The sequence below is a fragment of the Mus musculus genome, chromosome 14 (genome assembly GCF_000001635.26).
Source record: "Mus musculus strain C57BL/6J chromosome 14, GRCm38.p6 C57BL/6J".
NCBI lineage: Eukaryota > Metazoa > Chordata > Mammalia > Rodentia > Muridae > Mus > Mus musculus.
The window spans coordinates 69,972,414-69,995,759 of NC_000080.6; the positions used below are offsets into that span (position 1 = coordinate 69,972,414).

Below are 23,346 nucleotides of genomic sequence, written 5' to 3' on the forward strand. Positions count from 1 at the left end.
CACTCTACCCAATCCTCATCGAAGTTCAAGAAGCATATAACAAGCAGACAGTCGGAGAAACTCAACAAGAGGAATCCACATAGGTTCCCTAAAAGCCAGTCACTCGGGCGACTCGGATGTTCCTCACGGGGACATGCATTGACCCCTTGGACAGAAGGGAGCCATAAGCAAGCATAGCACATCCTGACTGGAGAAGGTTTAAACCACACCAATCCTTGGAGCCTGTGGCAAAGGAAGCAGAGACTTGGCTTCGATGGCTGTGGCATGATGTGGGTTTGTGGCTCATTGACAAACCAGTTCTGAAGAGCACTGGCTGTGAAGTTGGTCTCTGGCCATACAGTCTTGATACAAGCCTTGTCTTGTTCTGTGGTTTTGGGGATAGTATGCCACCGTATTTGTAGGTGGCACGAAGTTTCAAGAAGGAGTTAGTATGATGAGTGACATGAAACGGTTGATTTTGACAAACAGGAAGTAGGGGCCCTCATTGCAAAAAAAAAAAAAAAAAGAAAAGAAAAAAAATGGATCTAATTGGATTTGCTGTTAAGTTCTATATTTAAATTCAAATCAGTTTTTTGCTCGTTCAGAATGGGGAAGATCTGGCATGTCAGGGGTTCATGAAGGGAACGATGAAGAGTTGTTGTTAATTCCCAAGCTAATTTAAATCTGAATTTCCAGATAATAATAGAACGTCAAACCATAACGCAGGCATTAAGACAGTTAAGATAATCTTAGGCCGAATCAGAAGAAGAAAAGTCTTTAGATCATTGAAGATGATCATGGTCTTTCTCTGAACTGGTCAAACCATGTCTATTCATTCATTCATTCATTCATTCATTCTTCCTTTCATTCAACACGTGCTCAGCAACCCTGGGCGATAGGTTCCATTCAGTCATCTGCAAGCGAATGCAGGCAGATCCCTTCTTTTTAAAGAACTTCATGTCTGGCGACAGAGACCACAGAAGAAAAACAATGACTGGTGCGGAGTGGGAAGTGTTGGGGTGGAGTCTTGAGAGCCCTGTGGAATGAGAAAGAGGGCTAGGAGCAGACTCCCCAGAGGTTTGGATCCGTGAGCCAAGTAGATGCTCACCAGGTCACCAGGTAAAGAGAACACTATCCAGGCAGGAGAGGAAGGATGCCATTGTGGCTGGAGCTTGTGGTCTAGGGCGAGTACTCAGGAGTCAGAGTCAGTGAGATGCTGAGAGAAGCCATGAACAACCGAGGTCCTGATGTCCCTTACCACTCGTTAGAGCCCCCCTGGAAACAACACCCAAACCGATTACAACACAGTCTTGGGGCCAGGGGCAGGGGGTAGAGGTCAGGTATCCACTTATTTTTAAGGCTCCTCAGGTGAGGTAAATGTATGTGAGAGGTGATGGGGGCGGGGGTAAGTGTTGCCATAGAACAGCCTGCAAGTTTGAGTTATGCAAGATGATTAAGTTCCAGTACCTAGTCAACAATGCCGTATTAGACACTCAGAACTCAAGAGGGTAGACTCATAGAATGTTCTCTTACCACAGTAAAGGGAAAGGAAATTAAAAAAAAAATAGATGCACCAAAATTTGGAAACATCAACGCAGGGCCTTCACTGAGACTAGGCAAGGATTTTAGCACATGGACTACAGGAGGTCTTGGACCAGAGATTAGGAAACCCCCGAGGGGGCCTGGAAGGAAGTGCTCGTAAAAGCACTTGTTCTTCTAGAGGACCTGAGTCCAATCCCTGACGCCCACATGGCAGCTCACAAACAGTCCATAGCACCAACTCCAGGGGATCGGACACCCTCTCCTGAGGTCCTCGGGCACCAGACACGTGCGCGTGGCACACAGATAAACATTCAAACAAAACAGTCATACACATAAATAAAAATATAATTAAAAAGAAAGAAAGAAACGCTTGGGAGCTAGGCACAAAGCCAGGTACCTGCAGTTCTCTCTATAAGAGTCAGGAAGATCACTTAAGGTCAAGGCAGCGTAGCAAGACCTTCAGTCAATCAATCAATCAATCAATCAATCAATTGCTAAATAAATAAACATCATAAAAATCCTGGCTTGCATTTTCTAAAAGTTTTCTGTCTGCCATGCCAGCAGGTAGCCCCAGGAGGCAATGTTGTTCTTTCAGGAGAGATAACAGTGGTCCTCCCCGAGACAAGAGCAGATGAGTTGGAGGGGACAGCATCAGGACCTTCCATGAGGTCAGGAGCCATCAGGCCCTGCTGATGGATAGGAAAATGAAGGTGAGGGATAGCCCAGTGGAAGCTTCCAGATTCAGGTGCCATTTACTAAGATGGAGACACTCAGACAAGCTCTGCCGAAAGGCCTTTTGGATCTCCTTTGGAGATGTCAAGTAGGAGAGTCAGAAATCTGAGGTCCCAGGAGGGCATGACAAGAGCCTGGAACAGCAGGGTACGCAGGGCGCTTGCAGCCAGGTCCTGATGTCGAGAGAGAGAAAGTGAGTTATCCTTGAAGATATCCAAGGAGAAGCCGCCTTGAAGGGCTTGGGCAGTAGGCTGGGTTAGATTGACGGTCAAGTGTGGGCTTCAGACCGGGTTCAGCATGAGTCTGCATTGATGGGACTGAGTTCATTCTGAGTGGAGCTGAAGCAGGCAGAGAGGCTGGGGTAGGCAGGGCCTTGGAAGCCATGATAAGTCAGCCCTGTCTTGATGGGTACTGGTTGGTACTTCAGAGTCTGAGAGCAGTGTTCAGAAGGCTTGTCGGCCAGGCCACTTGCCAGTTGGGTGGCATCACTGTAGACTCTGCTCTTGGGGTGGACTCCTTACAAACTGAGACAGGCAGATGGACTTTGGTGCTGGTACCAAGCTCCCATAGTAAAGAGCATCAGACCTGAGCCTCTCTCTACAAAGCAGCCCTTAATCTTTCTGCGGAAAAATTGCAGAAGCATTATTAATACTCACAGCCTGCTCTCCTGGGTCTCAGAACACACAAAGCAAGCTGGAAGTCCCAAGCCATTCCCCACGTGTTTGTTGTCCCCATCGGCAGAGCATTTCCAAATACCAGGGAGAGTGGCATTGTTAGAGGGAGAACATGGAAGCCGCTCTCACTATTGTAAAAGGTGAGCTACTCCTCAGTGGAACGTTATGGTTAGTCACACCTGCCTGCCTGAGAACCTATTTCCCCAGTGATCTGCAACTGGTGGTTGGTACTACTGGCAGCCAGTGCTGCGAACTTCAGCTGGTAACCAGAAGACCAGGGTGGGCCACAGAGAAGGATGGGGCCTACACATGTCTCATCTGGGAGAAGGGGGATGGGCGGTGGGGGTAGTTGTGGGGCCAGCAGCATCCTGGCTACATCAGGGATGGATAAGGTCCCAGCCAGGAGGTACATTTTGGAGGCAGCTACAGGAATCCACACTTGCTAAGGTGAGAGGCTTAGGTTGTGACATTGAGGCTGAAGAGACAGACTCAGGAGCACACTAGGGACTCACCAGTTAGCCTGCCCCCCCTTCCACCTCCCCACCAAAATAACCCCCAATGGAGCCAGTGTGGCGGTCAGAGAATGAAGAACAAGCGGCCCCGAGTTCAGGGCCCTCATTCACTAGGGTTTTTGTTTCTCAGAGAGGAGGGGGTGTGAGGAAGGAAGAAGATGAAGAAGAGGATGAAGGGGGGGAGGGAGAAAGAGGATGACGGGGAGGAAGGCGGGGAGAAGATGAAGAGGAGAAGGAGGAGGCCAGTCCAGAGCTCCTCAGTATTCCTAGGGAGGAATCAGTAGATCTTCGGAATGGTGGGGAGGGGCATGCGATGGACTCCCCCCCCCCCCCGGGGTGGAAGGACAAATGCTCAGAGCTCTATGGGCTGCTGGCCTATCAAGCCTTTCAATAAGAACCAGCACTTTCCTTTCAAAGAGGGTGGAAGTCACTGTTCTCTTGTCTCCGTTGATGAACAGATTCTGGGTGGCAGGAGTCACCATAGAAACAGGTGCTATCTTAAGCAAATGAGCCTTATTAACCTTAAGAGTGGTGGAGTTTTCACAAGATTGCACATATAGGGTAGGAGGGAGAAGGGGTTTGGTGGGGGGAGGGTCGAGGTGGCTGGGAAGCCGTGTTGCTCCGGGTAGGGAGGCATGTGTTGCATATGTGTGCATGTGTGTGCGCTGGCCGCGCCTGGTGGGTGCCCATCTATATGTGCTGTGCAAAGCTGCTTCAGGGAGGAGGTAAGATCAGGTCCTGCCCCACCCCCTTTCCCTAAGAAACAAGCATCCTCCCCAGTCCCCCTCCCTCTGCCATAAAAAGTGGCCGTAAGGCTGCAGGTGCCCTGAGCTCCAGCCATGACCCTCTTCCTTCTCTCCTTCTTTTGTGTAGACCCTGCTTTGTGTCCCCTGGCCTGTGCCCATTAGAAACAGGTGTTTCTGGAGAGCACAGCCAGGAAGAAGGGCCCTTTTCTTCCCTAGGTGACAGTTTAGTTCAGTGGCACGAACAGGAATACGGGCATCTAGTAGGCTTGAGTTCATGACTGACTGCTTATGTCCCTCAGTGAGCCCTCATCTGTGAAGGGCAGATTCACCAGGCACCTCGAAGGGCTGAAGCCAGGCTCCCATGAGATCACCGAAGGTCACATGGAATGTGTGTCCTCAGCACTCCCCACCGTGACCTGCCTCCTTTCCGGAGAGGAAACGGGGGCCTTTCCCACATTAATATTTCCTCAATATGGTTTCATCAGTCAACGGACTTGCCTGGGATGTCTGCCCCATTCTGTGCTTTGGAGGCAGGGGTGGGAGGAGGGGGTGTGTGGCTAGAGGAAAGATCAGGACAGAGAGCCTGGTCCTCAGAGAAGCTGTGGTATTCAGGTAGGCCTAGAAGAGGTAAGGTTGCGTGGGGCTTTGAAGTCAGGTTGGCTTGGGATGTGCAGAGAGAAAGGAGCTATACATTCAGCTTAGTGTTTGGAAATAGGCTCTTCTCGCTCAGGGATCCCTGAGCAGAGAGCGTTGGTTCCAAGACACACATCTGCTGCCCTCTGCAGCCCCTCCTTGGACAGGACACTCCACTACTCCCGGCTAGCATGCCACCTGCCCCAGTCTGACTCCCCTCCCCAGTATAAACCCAAGTGTTGTCTCAGGGACTCCGACACCACGCTGTACATCCTCAGCAGTCCAGGGTGCTTTTTATCAGGGAGACCGGTTAGCAGAGACCACATGCTCTGCAAGGAAATCTTCTCCTCTCTTGATGCAAAGGGCCAAGAGCCCCAGGGCTGGGGATATATGTATGGGTCAGTGGATCAAATGTTTGTGTGCGCAGCCTGAGTTGAATACAAGGAGGCAGACTAACAAAAAAGCTTGTTTGTCTATCTCATTGGGAAGTCCCAGGTTCAGTGAGAAACCCTGTCTCAAAAGATGAGGTGGAGAGTAAAGGAAGACACCCTACGCTAAACTCTACACACACACACACACACACACACACACACACAGAGAGAGAGAGAGAGAGAGAGAGAGAGAGAGAGAGAGAGAAAGGCATGCACACACGCAGAGCTCTAACACGTGCCTTGAAACTGAGACAAAGTTGTCACCACAGATTGGCTCTTCTCCAGAACTAGTAGATGCCCCGGACTCATTTGGTCATACCCATGAAGACACTGAGAACCCCAGGTCACACAACCTATAAGTGTAGTGTGGACCACAATGAAGGAAAGGGTCCTAGCAGTTAGTCTTTGGTGCCCCAACATTGCTGAAACGAGAGAAGCCGCCTCCGGCTCATGTTTGGTAGGTCACTGGAGGTTAGTGGGTGGTTTGCTAAGTCACCCCAGGTGCGAAGGGACCCATCATTTGGGCCTGACTAATGGAGATGAAAGGGGAAATTCACCGCAGGCAGCTCAGCTCTCACCTCTTCTCCATTTAGAAATCAAAACCGGGCACTTGAGAGTTTCGCTTGGCCCCAGGCAAGGGATGCAACTTTAAGGACAGATACATCTCTTTCCCAATCCTCTCATCTACAGCTCTGGAATCATCTGCTCCATTTGGCTTCAGAGCTGCTTAGTAACATGAAAACAACACAGTTGAAGGCTTGGCTGAAAGGGCCACTCACAGAGAGAAGCTGCGAGCTGACTCGAGCCCCAGACTCAACTTGGCAATAGACAAAATGGGAATATTCCACGGGCCACTCAGAGAAGAGCTAATACAGAGGCCCTGGCCACAAAGCAAAGAGCAGAATATCACCCTAGATTATCTCCCAGGCAAAGCTTCTCCTTCCTCTGTAACAGTGGCCCCTAGAAGTAGTACTAGCCTGCCTGCCTGCCTGCCTGCCTGCCTGCCTTCCTTCCTTCCTTCCTTTCTTCCTTCCTCCCTTCCTTTCTTCCTTCCTTCCCTCCTTCTTCCTTCTTTCCTCCTCTCTCCCTCCTTCCCTCCTTCCTTCCTTTTTTTTTTTTTACAAGATTTTTATTTATTTTATGTATGTGAGTACACTGTAGCTGTCCTCAGACACACCAGAAGAGGGCATAGGATCCCATTACAGATGGTTGTGAGCCACCATGTGGTTGCTGGGAATTTAACTCAGAACCTCAGGAAGAATAGTCAGTGCTCTTAACACCTGAGCCATTTCTCCAGTACCGCCCCCGCCCCCACTTCCTTCCTTTCAAGGGCATCCAGGTCATAATTTATAGGCATGGCGTGGAAAGATCAATTCCACTGAGAGAAGTTTTTATTACTCAGTTTCAAGAGAAGGAGACCTGCCAAGCTGTGCCACACAGAGTCACATGGGGAAGTCCCGGGGTGTGTCAGGAAGCAGAGGCTGCAGAAGAGTGTGTGGCCTGAAGCCTTCGCTGTGGTTTCTGCAGGAAAAGAGCAGAGTGGGGGCAAGCAAGCCCTAGCAAGCTTAGCCCTGATGAGCTGGCACAATATCAGTGGGCTCTGGGGTGACCGGAGTCTGTCCCGGCCGCCTGGTACCTGCCCAAGGGTGGCGTGGGGCAGGGAATGTTGGCTAGGTATGAGAGGATGAGGGAAAGGAAGGGATGGAAGAGATGGGCTAGGGGCTGGTTAGTGTGTTCATGACTGGTGTGCTTGCAGGCAGTCTCTAGGAAGTAGGCAGCCTTGGAAGGGACATTGTTCCAGAACAAGCACTCCTCGGGTTATCAAAGCATCAACACAAAATACAGGAGATAAAAATCATGACCAATCTACCCTGCACCCGATCTCTCTGAAAACTGCTCTTTTGAAGTCATTCAACATCCTCTTGTTCAGGTGCTTTCTTTGGGACTCTAGGACCTGCCCCGCCCCCACGCCCCCCCCCCCCCACCTACCGCCTCCCACTTAGCGCAAGCTGTGCCGCACAATTTAGCACCCAATTCCACGCTATCTTGTTCCCTAGCCATTCCAGGGTGCTTGCCCCAGTTTCCCAGTCCCCCTGGGAAGGCTCTGCTCGCCTCCTCCCTGCAATGGTGCATGTCCAACCCTGTACCCTGAGCTCCACCGTGTTCACTGGCATCAACACTTATCCTGTCTAGAGTACCACTTCTGATCACATTGCCTTTGACATATTTAGAATGGGTAGCCAGGCTGACAATCACGGCCTTCCTTGTCCCTCTCAAAGACTACTCCTTCTGCTTGCACGGGCCAAGCAGCTTCCTCCAATAGCCACATACCCCCCAGCATTGACCACAGGCCACTACTCACCATCCACAGACTCCCCTCTCCCGCCTCCCAACATCCTCCACTGCCTTCCCTTTCATCAAACAGCCTCTTCCTTCTTCTCTCCCACAGCAAAGTGCTCTGTAGTTTCCAAACTGGCTTAGGCCACAAGATGTCTTCCAGAGAGACTGCAAACTTACCTACCATGAGTTTATTGACCTTGGTTGGGATTGCTCATCTTCCTGGCCTCAGTATCCTGCCAACTTGGATGATGAGTTGGATACATGACCACCAAGGCCCCTTTGGCCATCACCATCTGGAGTATTGACAATTACTATATAGCTCTTTCTTGGCCTAGGCAAGAATGGCTCCTTAGATAGCACAGTGGCAAATGAAAGAAACCGTGACGGCTGATATACCTTCTCCCCAAAGCCAGCACCATATGCCATGTAGAAGCCTTCTTTCCATTCTGTACTGTTGACCATGCTGTTGATAGTTTCATAGCAAAAGATAACTCAACCCACTCAAGACTGACCAGGCAGACTCCTCCTTCTCTCTACTCCTTCCTTTCTTGTCTTTCTGTTAGGTATTGTAGGAAGCTGTAGAAGGATAGTACTAAATACCCCCAAGAAACTCAAAACCCCATGGAGAAATGAAATAAACATACACACGTGCATATACATAAACATGGCATACCATCTGAGAATTGCTGAGGAAGCTACACGATGCCATAGCCCAATGGCCTGGTACTCTGGCCAGTCTGGGATGCTGCTTGTAATCCCTGCTGACATCTGACTCTCAGTCTCTGGCAATACACAATGTGAAGTCACATACAGGAACCCCATGTCTACCACCTCAAAAGAACTGTGTTGTAAATTTTGGGCTAGGTGGGATGTGTCTGATGCTGTTGCCATTATAAATATTCCACATTGTGGTCCTCTTAACCACAGAAAGGTTCTGAAATCACTGCGCCTCCACATCTAAGACCCACATTTTAAAATGTCCTTGACACTTAGAAACACAAAAGCCATCATGTTTGTACTGATACTTGCTCCAGAAAACATGGCAGATTCACTTATATGTTAAAGGGTTATGAAACTGCAATGAAATAATATCCAATAAATGTGAAGATTTTTATAATGTTTCAGAAAAGAAATGAAAAGCTTGAAGGGGTAGGTAGATGTTAGATACATGATTATGTAAGTAGATAGATAGATAGATAGATAGATAGATAGATAGATAGATAGTGTTCATAAATTGATAGTCTCTAAATTAATTTGTTTGATATACATAAATTTTATTGGAATACAATATAAATTTTTATAGACTGGAGAGAAAGCTCAGCAGTTAAGAGTACTGGCTGTTCTTCCAGAGGACCCAGGTTTAATTCTCAGTACCCACCTAGTGGCTAGCAACCATCTTTAACTCCAGTTCAAAGGAACCTAACAGTCCTTTCTGGCCTCTATGGACACCACACACACACGGTGCACAGACATACAAGTAGGCAAAATACCCATATACACACAATAAAAATAAATACAAATTTTAAAATGTTTCTATTAGAGCTTAAGGTATCAAATATTGAGTAGGAGGAGAAGGAGAAGAAGAAGAACGAAGACTCATAAGGACTATTCAAGAAAATTTTGCCAAAGAGGACTCATGGAGCTGTTTGGCTGACATTGATGCATATTGGGAAACTATAGTATGTAGTGTAGCTATGGTGGAAGAATCACAGATATATCCTTGAGGTGGAACAGGAAGACCCAGAGCCAACTAGAATACTCAGCCCAGTGTGAAGAGGGACTGAGTCTGCAAACAAAGCACTTGGGAGGAGCCGCGTCTGTAGCTCGGTGGTAGAGCGCTGGCCCAGCGTATTGAAGGCCCTGGGTTCACTTCCCAGTGCAACGACAGGGCTATTAATGTTCCTTCCCAACCCATAATCACAGTAAATCCAAAATTAGCCATGTGAAATCAGATATGTGAATGTTAACTTTTAATGTTAGATCATAAGAGAATAAAATGCACTCACACTTGTTACGCAGCTGTGTAAAACCCTTGAAACCATAAATATAAAAAACCTTCAAGGGCCGATTAAAAGAAAATGTACTTTGGGAAAACTCGATGTACCGATGACAAAATGTCACTGTCACGGACATACACAGCTATCCCTAGCGGGGCTGCAGGAAGGGAAAAAAATGAGCAGCAGGTTAAATGCTCAGGACAGTGTCTGTCACAGTGGGCACTCAATACATTTTAGCAGTTATCAAACTACTTTAGCACTCAATAGAAAAACATTAGATTAAAAAAATAACAGCAAAGGCCATAAATAGGATAATTTGGGTGGGGGAGGGGATAGAACCCAGAGCCTTATGATTATTCCGCAAGCACCCTGATGCTGAACCACACCCACAGCCCAGAAATTTCTGTTAAAAGAAAAGCTTCATAAACCTATGAGAAATGAACATCTCTACACAAACAGTGAGAAATGCAGACCATACAAGAGATCGTCTGCCTTCCCGGCCCACGGTGACTATGGCCACTGGACTGGCAGAGCTTGAATGTGGCTTTGTATTAAAATTAACTAATACCCAGCATCTTTTCACATGTCGCCAGTGGGAGTGGAGTACGAACTGCCAATCACCCTCTTGTAATGTTGCTCGATGCATCAAACACCAAATGCCTTTACAATGTACACAGGCTTTCACCCAAGGCTCCTTTTAGAAATCTGTACAAAAATTATATTTAAAAAGTGATATCTAACAAAATAAAATCAGGCGTGTTAAGTACAGTAAATTACAGAGGGTGTGAACATCATATATCATCCACAGTATAGTTCACTGCCAGGTAGCTTATACTAGTTACAAAGTAGAATGTCCCAATACCAAAAAGAAATAAATAAATAAAAATTAGCCATGACCTGTTTACCCAGTGAGAGGACTGGCAGCTAATGGTGGCTTGTGGAACAGTATGCAGCCACTGAAATAAAGACAATATAAAGAGGATCTTGACAATTGCTACATGAAACGAAAAAGCAAATTAGAAGTTGGGGGCTGGGGCACAGCTCAGATGGTAGAGTTCTTCCTGGCATACACTGAGCCCTGGTTTGTGTTTCCAGCGCTACCTAAGCTAGATGTGGTGGTGTGTGCCTCTGATCTCGATGCTGGGGAGGGCGAGACAGGGGATCAGGCATTCAGGGTTATCAGCAACCGTGTAGCCAGTTAGAGACCAATCAGAGATGTACAGGTCTGGCCTTCAAAACAAAACCAATACAAGTTATTAGACAGATGTTGGACATAGTTGCTCATATCTGTAATCCCAACATGTGGGAAGCTGAGACAGGAGGATTCTAAACTCAAGGCTAGTCTGGGCTATATAGCGAGATAGGAAGAAAAGAAAGGAAAGAAGGAAGAAAGAAAGGAAGGGAGGGAGGGAGGGAGGGAGGGAGGGAGGGAGGGAGGGAGGGAGGGAGGGAGAAGGAGAAGGAGAAGAAGAGAAGAAGGAGGAGGAGGAGAAGGAGAAAAGGGAAGGGAAGGGAAAGAGAAGAGAAGAGAAGAGAAGAGAAGAGAAGAGAAGAGAAGAGAAGAGAAGAGAAGAGAAGAGAAGAGAAGAGAAGAGAGATAATCCATAATTAATCAGGGGCACTCAGGGAATATCTACAGGTACACTTGTAAAGGACACTGTTTCTGCCCCACAGGGTGACTTCAGCTCAGTAAAAATAATTAGATGGAACCTACCCCATTTGGGTGTATGGTAAAATATGCACAAGAGAAGAAACTGGAAAGTATACCCACCAACATGTTCCTAAGAGTCAAATCCAGGCAGCAGCTGTAGAATTGGAAGTGGTTTTTATGTTCTTCTTTGGGCTTAGATGTTTTTCCAAATATTATATAATATGTATTTTTATCACCATATTTTAAGTGCTGTCTAAAAAAAATTAAACTGCAGAGCAGAGCATATGACCATCACAGCTACAGGGGTGATGGGGAGGACTAGGAAAGGTCCCTGAGGCTTCCTTCAGGAGGCACGGAAGCCCTGAGAGCACCCTGCCCCCATGTCCCTGCCACCACCTCCCTTCTTATATCCTGCAGTGCCTCTGCCCTCCACCTGGGACTCCATTTGCAATTACAGGTGGCTCATCTGCCCTAAGACTCGGGGCTGAGAGTGCCCTACAGGCAGAGCCAGAATCCTGAAATCCTGACTGCTCTTTGAAAGGGTTACTGATACTTAAATAAGGCGAGGCATGTCAGGTACTGGATGAATCACACAGACACAGAGCGTCTAAGTCAGAAATGTTGGTTCTAACTGGGAAGAGCAAGGAAGGCCTTACAGAGGAGGAAGCTTGACAGCATGGGTGGAGTAGAACCTAAGTCACAATCCAGTATCATTGTCGGGCTAAAACGATGAAAGGTCCCCAAGGGATCTGGGGGAGCCGGCTCAGTCAGTATAAAGCCCTTGTTTTACAAGCATGAGGAACCGAGTTTAACACAGAAGCCATGTTTAAAAGGCTACGCATGACAGCACGCGTTCGCTTGTAATCGCACTGCAGATCCCTGGGGCTTGTGGCCAGCCAGCCTAACTTAACAGTTGCAGGCCAGTGAGAGACTGTCTTTAAAGATAAGGTCGATGGCACCTGAGAAACAGCACCCAAGATTGCCCCCTGGCCTATGCACATGCAAACGCAAACACACACACACACACACACACACAAAAGCATGTGCACATGCATACATGCACAAAACACAGGCCACCATAGAAATATCCCATCAACCCTGCCCGCGGCTGTTTCACTGACACTGCACCAAGCCCTAGCCTCGCAGCCTTGCAAGGTCATCAATGGCAAGGAGCCCTAACAACGCTGTTGCACTCGAAAGGGCAGGTCTGTATATAGGGACCACTGGTCTGTGATGTCACCCTCAGCCAGCTCACTCAATGACCTTCACGCATATTACCTTACATTTGTCGGCAATCCTTTATTAAGAATCCCATAAAATTAAACATCCATTCCCCAAGACTGAGGCTTTTTATTTTATTTTTATCTGACTTGCTCACTGTTCTATGCCTAAGGCCTGGGATGCTGTTTAATGAATTGTAAGCACTTATTAAATGTTTGTTATATAAATTAAATAGAACTTAAATATTGGCTTACAGGAGTCTCCGCCGTATTGCGTGTGTAGATGACGAATACATATGTATGTATACACAGTTCTGTAGCTGCCTTGTGAATATGCATTATATGTTTGTACATAAGACATGCAGAAACTCCAAAAGTGAATGTGCATACATGTGGATGTACACACACACATACACACACACACACACACACACACACACACGTGTGCCATTTCGGAAAATATCAAAAGGAGAAGCCTACAGCTTTCTCAGGAGTCAAGTGCATCCTTTGAGAATAGAATTCCAATAAAATAGATTTTGGATGGTGTCACAAATAAATTTGCCTTTCTAAAAGCTCCCAAATTAAAATTTGAGAGGCTTGAACATGAGGACGGGAGGCAATGAATAGATATGAATTTGCTTTATTTGTGCAGCATGGAAAATCTCACTGTACCATTTCAGGGAGAGGGAAGAAGAGCCGAGGTGAGGGAAGGGAGCCGCCGTAAGCCCGTCTGCTCAGGCTGCATTTTGTTGCAACTTGCATTCATGGGTCTGTCCAGAAGCCCAGTGGACACTCCAGCCCCATTGCACTCTCCCAACCCAGAAGCCCACACGATTCAGCTTCAGCCTCTCTCTGGAAGTGCACCGGCTGGGGTGGAGCCCAGTGCCTGAGGCTAAGGGTGTCTGTGAATTACCAGCTTAAGCGACTTTAACTCTTTTGGGCCTCTGGCCAACCAAAGGGTGCTGGCTGTCTCTATGTCCTCCCCCAACCACAGCAAAAGTGCTTTCTGTCACACTGATCCAGCATCTCAAAGCCCTGGGGGATCGTTGCATGTCCCAGGCGCTTGCAGATCTAAGTGCCTCGTGCTAAAGACTGTGTTTAAGGGTAATAGAAACAGTTTGATCTTTAAAGAACCCTGGATGCATAATATCTATACATAGTTCTTGAATTTTTATCCTAAAAACAATTAGCCAAAAAGCCCTTTTTATATGATATTTGCAACTACACTGACAGTAACAGCAATTAAACCCCGTCTGTTTGCTGAGAGGAGCCAACTCCCCCTTTCTCCAGAAGCCTGTAAAATGTACAAAGTGGGGACTGTACCAGCAAGCCCACAGAGATAGCTCAAGACCCTCCAAAGACAGGCCCAGCTGTGTTCTCCATAACCCCAAGTACCCCAAAATCTCAGACAGCATAGCAACCCAAGAATAGCCTTGGTATTTCCTTTTATATCTCCCCCTGACATTTATGACATCTTCTGGTCTACCCCTTCCCTGACCCTCTCCTCTGACCTCCTGTGTACCTTTCTGCCTCTCAGAAGGGCCTTCTACTTGCTATGGTCATGGTCAGTCCCAAAGGCTTCTGTGCTCTATTGACCCGGGATATTTTCAAGGAGAAACCGTGTCTGGGTCTGGGCCAGTGGCTATGATGAAAACATGCAGGAGAAGTCAGTACTTACAGTAACAAAAGAAGCCTTTGAGGTGTATGCAATAGAGACTGGGGTTCTAGGGCTGGGAGAGAGAGACGTGGGGTCTGGAGTGGGAGCTGAACTTGTACCTATCTTTCTACTGTCACCATCACCCATGAACACTGAGTATGGCCTAAACCCTCTCCAAATGCTATCCTGATTGGGAAAAGGTTCCCAAGCTCTTAATCTTTTTTATTTATTTTTAATCATTAAACACTTTTTTGAATAGCTGCTCTAATACAGAGAGCTCCTGGAAGCTTGCTAGCATGCCTCAAAGTAGCAAGTCTCAGGATTAGTGACAGACCCTGTCTCAAGGGAGTAAGTAAGGTGAGAGGTAACAGATAGGCCATCCAGTGTCCTCACCTGGCCCCTCTGTGCACTCATGAGCATGTGCAACTGCACACACATGCATTCATCACACATACACACACACACACACACACAGAGAGAGAGAGAGAGAGAGAGAGAGGGGGGGGGGGAGAGAGTGAGAGCGAGAGCGAGAGCGAGAGAGAGCAATGCAGCTTGGTCTAGTGGCACAGGCCTGTAATTCCAGTTAGTCAGAAGGCTGAGACAGGAAGAGGTCTGTGTGGCCTCCAGACCAAGTTCAAAGCCAACCCAGACAACCTAATTCCACCCTGTTTCAAAATAAAAAAGTACAGAGAGCTGAGGACATAGCCCAGAAGTAGAATGTTTGGCTGGCATGCACAAGACCCCAGGCCCAATTCCAGTACCATGACCAAAATTAAACGTAAAAGGGAGGGGGGGGTGTCACCAGGTACTCTGTACTGGGGAACAGGGCTGCAGAGTAAGGTGAGAGCTACAGTGTGTGCCAGGGAGCGCCTCTCTAAAAAGGCGATGTTGGAACACAAAATGTAGAAGAGATGAGGGAGGAGGCTTACAGAAATCTGGGAGGACTCCTCGGAGAACCAACCAAGGTGAAGGGCTTAAGGCAACACTGTTCCTGGAGCTAGGAGGCTGTGGCTTCAGGGGAGTAAGCTCAGACCAGGGTAAGGGGATATGAGATGAGAGAGTAGAGATCGCAGGCAGGCCCATCTGCGAGAGTTCTGCTCTTCCCATGAGTGTCAGGAGCTACTGGGGCAAGAAGCAGATGTAAGAGACATTCTACAGAGGCTCTAGCAGGATTCCGCCTGGCTGCTTTAGGACTCAAGGTAGAAGCAAGAAGATGTCAGGAGCTACGGTAGTAGTCCAGGCGACTGAGAAGGGAAAGCCGCAAGTCACTAGGCTAACAAGAGCCAAAGCCATCTCCACTTGCAACCTTGTCTCGAAGCTAAGCTCAGCAGAGATGGTGTGTTGGATCCTTGAGTTGGGAAGTTTAGCCAGCTGGGGACAGGCGAGGAAACCCATTTTAAGGAAGGAGAATCACTTCAAACAAGTGCCTGGCAAACTAAAGGCATGATCTTTGGGAAACCTGAGATGCCAAGCCCAAGAGCACCCAGATACTGGTTTCTCCTTGGGGTGTCAGATCAGCTCCAGAGAACCCAATATTTCTAGAGAAGCCGCCCCAAAACTGTGCTATGGTCTCAGGAGCCAGCCTTCCACCTTCTGACCTGCACAGTCCATTGGTAGGGATGAAGGAAGCACAGTCACATTTCAGGAAGCTGACACACAGGGTCCTCCATAAATATCAGCACAGGCTTGGGGGGGGGCAATGTATTGGCATAAACTGGAAGTTGAGAGACTGTACTTGGCATGGCATCTGCCTTCATTCTAACGAGCTGCCCTGAAGATCCAGGCAAGCCTAACACAGTTTGCAGAATGAAAGGTTGGAGTCCCCTGGACTCAGGGTGGCTTCCGACTTTTGAAGTCCCACCGTTTTTCAGCTTCTCCACGCTTTTGACTTGCCAACCGCCTATTCCCCACCCCAGAGATTTTCAGAATCCACGTGACACACTCAGTGTGGGACTCTGTCTCTCTGTTTCTTTCTTTTTTTTTTTTTTTTTTTTTTGGTTACATTATTCCAGATAATACTCCTCTTGCTTGCCAAGAGAAGAAGGGAAAAAAATGACATTAATTAAAGATTTGGTCTGTGTCCTAATCAAAAATTTTGAAAATGAATGTATCATACTGTACGTTCTGTAATGTAGCCGGCTTTTTTACTTAGCAATATATCATTAACATTTTCCTATGTCAACACATAATCTTCCGAACCATGATTTTTTTACTGCAGAAGTAGTTTACCATATGGGTGTACTATAATTTCCTCAGCCAATCCCTTACTGTTGGACATTAGGCTGTGTCTCTTTTTTCCCTCAAATATATATAATTATCACCAAGGCTACAACGAACACGTGAGCCAATAAGCTAACTCTTCATTCACCTCTGTGATAACTTTCCTGGGATGAGCCTCCGCGTTCAGAATCTCCGTGGGTTCAAAGGCTTGATGGTACACGCCACCAAAATACTCTCTAGTATTTAGAATTTCTACCTATTTAGAATTCTGCCAACAGTATTTGGGGGCTGAAGGGAAATAAAGCAAGACAATGGGTCTAACCCCCCACCCCCACCCACACACACATTCTACACATGGGTAAACTGAGACCAGGTGGAGATAGGGTCAAGTAATTGTCCTGGTCGCTCCTCACAAGCATGTGAGATGTAACATGGCTAAGAAGCTGCAGAACCTGTTTGTGCTCCCCAACTGCCCAGCCTGCCCACCTCAGATGCAACTCGGGATTCTGGAATCTTCCTCTTCCTTTCATACCCTGCTAACTCTGAGACCTACTGGCCTGCAAAGGTCTCTTTCACCACTCTTCACACGCACGCGCACACACACACACACACACACACACACACACACACACACCAGTAATAAGAATCCCTCTCAGTGGGTTCTTATCCCAGGGACATCTCCAGGATCTTGAGGAGATGCTTCCGGTTGAAAAGCCGTGTCCATGCCAGGGCTTTCCTCCTTCCTCCCCTGGCCTCCTTCATTATCCTTCCCGGGTACCTCCCACTGCCATCTCTTGGTTTTCCCAGCATGCCCTCCCCACAGTGCATCCCATTGGAAGTGGCTCCACCCCCAAAGGCTTCAGCCACACCCCCTTACTTCGCTCCAGGGTTTCCTGGCTAGGCCTGTGACCTATTTCTCCCTGAACGCCCTTCAAGGGCATCCACGGTGTGTGAGGTAGAATATTAGTTGGGTTTTGCCTGACTCAGGCCACACCTCCCCCACTCACCTGCCTAGAGCATCCCTTAAGGTTGAATATAAACATCTCATCTTCTATGGCGGTCCTGGGATCTGTTCCCTGTAGGGAGTCAGGCACCTCACAGAGTGTCCACAGGCCCCCAGCCTAAACACCCTCAGAGCTCTTGACTTCCCACCCAGGCTCAAGCACTTGGAGAACTTAACCCCTGCGTGTTCATGAGGACCGTGGAGCCAATGCTATCCTGACCTACTAAATCCTCTTCTCTCTGCCATCGCCAACCAACTCGAATCTAGATCAAGAATTGTTTCTGACTTCAATGAGAGGGTACGCAGAAACCAAGCTTCTCTGTCAGAGAGCCCGCTGCCCTCACCTGCTTCCTCTGCTTCAATCAATTCCCCAGGCGTGAACAATAGCATCCATTAGCAAAGGCCATTTGGAAATTTAAGACCCGCTCTAATTCTTGTCTTCTGCCCACCTCTCCAGTGTAAACTACTTGCCAGCCTGACTTCCATGTCTAGGGCAGGCCTTCAGCTCTCAGCTCTTCTATCTTTTACCATTCCCCTGAAGTACCATCCCTTTACCCCAAATGTGAATCTCATCAGCCTCCAAGAGAGGCAGCTTGGGGGTGTTCTCAGAGGGGACCCCTAGTGAAGATTTCGCTCCCAAACATCAGGATCCAATCCAAGAGGACTCCTTTTTCCCTTTGTACACCCCAACTTCTCTCCAGGGGAAACATGCACAGGATACAACAATGTCTTGGGGCGGGGTCCGGGGTGGGGGTGGGGCTCCCATCCTGGTAGCGCTAATCCAGAACCCTACGGAAAGGAAGGCTTAGCGCTTCTCTTGCTTCTTTGCTTCTCAAAGAAAGACTAATGATGGGGGAGGGGGCAGGGCAGGTTTCATTTCTACTCTGTACTGTACATGTCCTAAACGCCTATCCTTTAGAGTCATTTCCTTCTCACATCACACTACAAGACCAGCATAAGCTCCATTTGAACACAGGGAAAGGGTGGTTCGGAGAAGTCACTTCCTTTAGCCAGAGTCCTGTAGCTGGTAAGAACTGGGGCGGAGATTTAAACCCAGCTTCTCTTGACTCCAGTGCCTGCCCTCTTTCGGGTACAACCCTTGCTACCAGACTCCATTTCCAGGCACCCAGAAACCCCAACGGAGAACTCTCCGTTCTCTACTCTCCATCGTCTTCTCCTCTGTTAGCACTCACTGATAGATAACATCCTCTATGCCAAACTCCCAGGACACTGCCTCCTACCTAGTGTCTTTATTTTCATGGAGGGCACTGGGTTTCTAGGTTCATTCATCTTCTACCAAGGGACAGAGTCCGGGCCATTAGAGTCAGCTGTACTTTCTGGTCATCTTGCCTCTGCCACTTGGCGTCCTTCTCAGTTTTCCTCCCCTAAAGAACAGTTTCTGTGGCCAGGCAGACAAGTTCCAAAATATCCCACCCCTTTGCCCTTCCCCCGGAGCTATCTTCTTCAGTCTGGAATTCTGATAAGACCTCAGCTTTGAGCCCAGCTTTGGACAGGACAGGGAAGGCCCTGGCCAGATTCCCAAAGTTGTCTCGTAGGGACAAGGAATTCCTGGTCCTCTTCTTTAAGAACTGATATCCTTGATTAGAGACCACTGAAAGCCAGTGGCTCCCTGCCATTCCACACCCCCCCCCGCCCCGCCCTCTCCCCTGCGCACCCTGGCCTTAAGGAACAAGAGCAGCCCTAAATCCGACCTTGGCTCACACACTCCCACCACGTTAAAAAGAAAGTGGAAAGAGACACTTCCTAGGTGAGGTTACCTGAGGCCAGGCCCTGCCTGGGCTTTATGCTCCGAAACCCCACTGTAACTTGTAGATCTGGGACAAGCAGAGTCAAACTAAGTAGCAAAGGTGGACACACGATGGTGCCGAGGGGTGGGCACAGTGACGGCCACATACTCAAGGGGCACCTGCAGGCATCGTGTGGATGGAGCCCAAGGCAACTCTGATGGTCCCCCTCCACAGCCCCTGTGCTTTTCCTCCTGGCGTCCTCAATGTTGACAGAGGGTTATGTAACCCAGAGTGAAGGCCTGGAGTTCTCCCCCAAAGCACAGAGTGAATCAGTTTTGGTTTTTTGCTGCCGCCCGTCATTTTCTCCGCAGGAATCTGCTTTATGCAGATTGGATTTAGGGGTTTTTCCTGGATGCTTCTGTTTCATTTAACATGCAAGGGCTAATAACTTGTCACAATTCAATAAGGCGGTGGTTACAAACACCCAGGCAGCTGCTTATTTAAATGCAGGTTTGTTAATTAGCTTCTCTTAACAAGGCTTGTGCTAAATCAAGCTCCCGGCTGGCAGCACCCAAGCCTGGCACAGCTCCCAGGACGGGAGGTCGGGACGTTGGCAATGGGGTCAAAATTCAAAGCGAGGGAGAGCTGTCCTGGCCACTCCTCTGCCTCAGTTTCCCTAAAATCAAGGTGCCTGTTAGTGTATTTTAAACAGCCACAAGAGACCTGCACTGTGTCTTCCTGCTTATTTCCAGTGCGTTCTCCAGCTCTGGCTTCAACCCATCCTCCCATCCAAGCCTATAGTTTGAGTTTAGTATTGTGGTTCTCTTCCTGCATCTCCTCGTCCTCCACTAAGCTGTCCTATGTTCCCTCATCCCTCTCTGGCATCATTCTCCCCCGAACATCACTTTATGTTCAGTTCTGAGGACAGGGGTGCCAGGAACAAAAGGGAACTAGCCAACACAGGGTACTGCCGCATGCCAGAGACTATCTCTGCGACAGCCTAGAACTGATGCAATCCTCAGCCTGCTACAAATGTAGGCACTGAGACCTGGAGAGGTGACGCAGGGCCAGTGAGAGTCACCCTGGGCTTTCCTACAACCCTGATTCCAAGAAGCAGTTGGAAACCATCGCTTGTAATATGAACATTATTAGCATGTTAGCCTGATGCTCACTGAGATCCTGCTTAAAGAGCATAAACCTGGATAAATGAACGATGTCTGGCCTCACACTGAACACCTGTGCACCAACCCCAAGAAAGCTACTGGGAGCCTCTGAGGATACCAAAGAGGCTGTTGTTGGGGAGCCCTAGCCTTTGTGAAGGTTAACAGAGCAACCCTAAGTGTCAGTACAGAAGCCATAGCCAGGAAGAACTGGCCATGTGGAAATTGGGGGAAGTCTGTGTCATAGATACCTTCCAACTGGACAGGACAGCCATATCCATCACTCCTCAGAGGGACAGCAACATGAAAGAAATAACAAGAAACGACAAGAAAATAGCTGGATGTCCCTGCTTATCCTCAAGAAAAGACTGGGAAACAACAAAATATAAAGAGGAAAGGAAGTGAGGTTTGGGCCTGAGAATCTGGCTGCCCAAACGTAACCCACAGCAGCGGGAGGCCAGCTCACTTGGCCTCCCCGAGTGGCGCGTGGGGCTCTTTTTAGTGGAGAAGCCAGGTGTGCCCCTACGTGAAGCTGGTGCCTGAGATAGGGGACATCTCCTGGGACTCTCTCTACCAAGGGCCCTTCCCATGATCATGGCAGGGGGCTGGAAGACTAGCTCCTAAGATGTCACTGGATGCTGAGCTCCAGATGTGTGCAGATGTAGACTCCCTTCCTATGATACCCTGAAGCATTGCTGCTTCTGGAACTGGGCCAGCCTCTAGAGAACCTTCTAGAGAGCTAGCATCCCCAGTAGGAAACAAGTGGTGGCTTCTCCTTAGGGCAGTGCTTGACAACCTGTGGGTCACGCCCCCTTTGGGGGTCGAATGACCCTTTCATAGGGGTCACCTAAGACCACGAGAAAACAGTTATCTTTTACATCACAATTCATAATAGTAGCAAAATTACAGTTATGAAGTAGCCACAAAATGATTGACAGTTTGGGGCTCCCCACCACATGAGGAAATGTATTAAGCGGGTCACGGCATTGCAAAGGTTGAGAAGCGCTGCCCTAGAGAAACACACATTCAAACATCCTCAAGGTGTAGAGTTTTCTAACTCCTGCTCATCTGCCAACCTTTTGAAATCTGTTCACAGTTCCTATACATTCCCAAGACCTTTCCCCTAATTAACATCCCTCTGAGAGTGTGTGAGATTTTCCACATGTGGTCCATGAGCCCTGTGTGAAAACTGCTGTTCTCCAACACTGTCCGATGAATAAACTTGGGCAGTTTCACACTGCTCGAGGGTGAGGTCTAGATCTCATATTTTTTTAAGGAGGTGGACAACACTCAGCAAAGAGTAGGTATCCCACAAACGTGTGCTGAATGGAGGAGAAAAGGGATTCTATGCATTCTGCGAAACTGTACTACTTTGTTGTATAGTTGGTACAACTGCCCTTAATTCAGAACACCAAGTGCCTTGTATCACTACAGTCAGCAGTAAAGGGGTCGGTGGGATGGCCCACTGGGTAAAGGTGCTTGCTGCCAGTAAGCCCAGTGAAGATTGGGACCCAGGTGATAGGAGAGAACCAATTCCCACAGTTGTCCTCTGACCTCCACTTTCGTACCCTGACATGCATGAACCTGTAGTTACACATGCACGTGCATGTGCGCGCGCACACACAGACACACTCACACAGCAAGAGACAGCAGCAGAGACAGAGATTGTAAAAACTGCTTCAGCCTTTTATAAGGAAGTCGGGGAGGCTCACAAGGTCAGGCCTTCTGAATTCTCTGTCCTGTATTTCTTACCTCAAGAGAGACCCTACTGACACCCCAGGGAACCTCAAGTCTAATTTTCCCAAGCCACTGGGCACTGCTGTGTAACCAAGGCTGCCATGAGCAGTTTCAAGAGAGCCATCATGAAGGAAGCAGACCACACTCCACATCCTCTCCTTACCCAGACAGGAACGGTAGCAGGATACCCAGCCCTTCACCTGAGGTATAGCAGCAGAATGGCCTCTACAGTCCTCAAGTGCCCTGGGCCTTGTTGAGAGAGTCCCAGCTTTGTCACTTCACTGGGATTCTTAGCCTGCTTTCTCTCCCCAAGAGAAGAAGGATGAGAGCCAACCAAATCCAAGAGCCCATATGGGCATCTCCAGACATGGGTTGGGGGCCGTGGGCCTAAGCCAGGGGGTCCAGAATGAGGTCCGAGGTCGGGTACAAGAGTTTGGTCTCCCCAGATGTCTCTGGCAGCTGGGCCACCTGACATGCCAACTGAGGCAGGAGTGGCTGTGTGGGAGGCCTGGGTACAGGGGGAGGGAACTCCTACCCCCGCCCAGGCCTTGGAGCATTTGAAAGGCAAATGTGCTGGGTTGCCTAGGGAACAGGAGAAAAGGGACTTCCCTAGCACCGGTGACTAGTAAGGGATGGAGACGGGGAGCTGTGATGCTGAGAAAATTGTTTCCAAAAAAAAGTAAAACGCAGTGACTAAGCAGGCCTGGTTATGTAAAGCGATCCCTGAGGAAGTGTGGGGAAAAGCCTGGGACCCACCCCCGTGTCCCTCCTCCCCACTCCCAGCCCCGTGCCTGGGAGTTTCCACCAGCCCCGGCCCCCTCCGATTCTCCCGGAACTCCCAACTCCTCCACAGGACTGACAAGGGAGGCCGCCTACCTGCCAAGGGCAATACAGGAATGCTGTGGGCTAGGCAAAGAACCGGAAGAAGGATTGTCACGCCCCTCCCCCTGCCCTCCCCCTCCCCCAAGTGATGGCCCTGGGAACGCCCTTCCACAAGGCTCCGGAGGTCAGCCCAACGGGGGGCAAGGGGTTATTTATTTACCATTCCAGGGTAAAGGGCGTGCACTCAGAAGAGTGAAATACAGATTTGAACCCCAGCAAACATGTTTGCTAGCTGTGAGACTTTGCGTGGGCGGGGAGTTGGGGGGAGGGGGGGCGTTGTGGCTAGTTCGCAGAGAAGGTCGTTCATTTACCTGGGGATATAGGTAGGTGTCTTCCCCATAGGGTAGCTCACTAAGAGGACTTAAGGGCAGAGTGCCATGAGAGAGGTGCTTGCTCTAAGCCAGGAGAAGAATCACAGGGAATGTGAGTGCTTGGAACCTGAGAAGTATCCTCAACACTTGAGCATCCTCCACCCCGGTTTT

The 23,346-nt window shown here is 48.7% G+C and overlaps 1 protein-coding gene and 1 long non-coding RNA gene across 2 annotated transcripts in view; one reads left to right on the top strand and one right to left on the bottom strand.

Moving 5' to 3' along the window:
• Positions 1–23,346, top strand: part of Pebp4 (phosphatidylethanolamine binding protein 4) — a 219,512-nt gene that overhangs the window by 132,007 nt on the left and 64,159 nt on the right. The gene's annotated exons all lie outside the window — the stretch shown is intronic.
• Positions 1,845–22,914, bottom strand: Gm41198. Its single transcript, XR_874787.1, has 2 exons — positions 22,859–22,914; positions 1,845–2,873 (listed from the first exon to the last, which is right to left on the bottom strand). It is a non-coding gene; the product is annotated as a predicted gene, 41198 (long non-coding RNA).